The following is a 1,227-nucleotide window of genomic DNA, read 5'->3' on the forward strand; positions in this document are numbered from 1 at the left end:
CCCAGTGCCTGACAGCCCTTTCGGTGAAGAAATTTTTCCTAATATCCAGTCTAAACCTCCCCTGGTGCAACTTGAGGCCATGTCTCTTGTCCTGTCTCTAGTTACTTGGGAGAAGAGACCGACCCCCGCCTGGCTGCAACCTCCTTTCAGGTGATTGTAGAGAATGATAATGTCTTCCCTCAGCCTCCTCTTCTCCAGGCTATGACCGAGTCATCCCACCATCTGTTTCTGTGATGGCAACTATATCACAGTTTTCCTGCTGCACAATGGCTTCCAGCTCCTCCCATTTCTTGCCCATGCTGCGTGCATTGCTGTAGATGCACTTCAGTTGGGCTATTGATCCTGCCACCTTTTTGCGGGGAGACTCCCTAATTCCGACGTGACTGTGCTCAGGTGCTTCTATGGTTTCTAACACGTCAATAACGCTTGCATTTTTGCTGCCACATGGATCTCTGTCCCCTCCCTCCACTGAGGCAGTAGACCAAAGGACCTCGCTAGCACACTGTCCCTCAAACACTGTCATGCCGTCCACAGGTTTATCTCTAATGAGCCTGGTTATATCCCCTTCCCTCTTCAAATCTCATTTAAAGCTCTTTCAATGAGCCCTGCTAACTCCTCCACAAAGATCCTTTTCCCCCTTTGAGACAGACGTACCCCATCTGTTGCCAGTAGGTCTGGTGTCGTGTAGACCAACCCATGATCAAAAAAACCCAAAATTGTGCCGGTGACACCAGGGGGTGACCCCAGGCTCGGAGCCAGCTATCGATCTGCTGACCGTTCCTGTTTCTTCCTTCATCGTTCCCTGCAACTGTAAGGACAGAGGAGAACGCTGCTCGTGCTCCTGATCCCTTAACCAGTCGTCCCAAGGCCCTGAAGTCTCCTTTGATTGCCCTCAGGCTTCTTGTTGCAGCTTCATCGCTGTCCACCTGAAAAATCAATAACGGATAATAATCCAAGGGCCACACCAGGGTAGGAAGCTTTCTCTTCAGATCTCTAACCCAGGCCCCAGGGAGGCAGCAGACTTCCCTGAGAAGTGGGTCTGGTCTCCATATTGGACCCCCTGTTCCCTTCAGAAGGGAGTCCTCTACGACAGCGACCCGACTTTTTTTCTTTACGGAAGCAGTTTTGACGCGGGGCGTAGGCCAACTTAACCTCGGTGACACCCCCCTGCTAGAGGAACCATCGTCCTTGTTATCGTTCGGTTCCACTTGCAGAGCCTCGTAGCTG

Source organism: Cariama cristata, unplaced genomic scaffold (assembly GCF_000690535.1).
Source record: "Cariama cristata isolate BGI_N322 unplaced genomic scaffold, ASM69053v1 scaffold4495, whole genome shotgun sequence".
NCBI classification, from domain to species: Eukaryota; Metazoa; Chordata; class Aves; order Cariamiformes; family Cariamidae; genus Cariama; species Cariama cristata.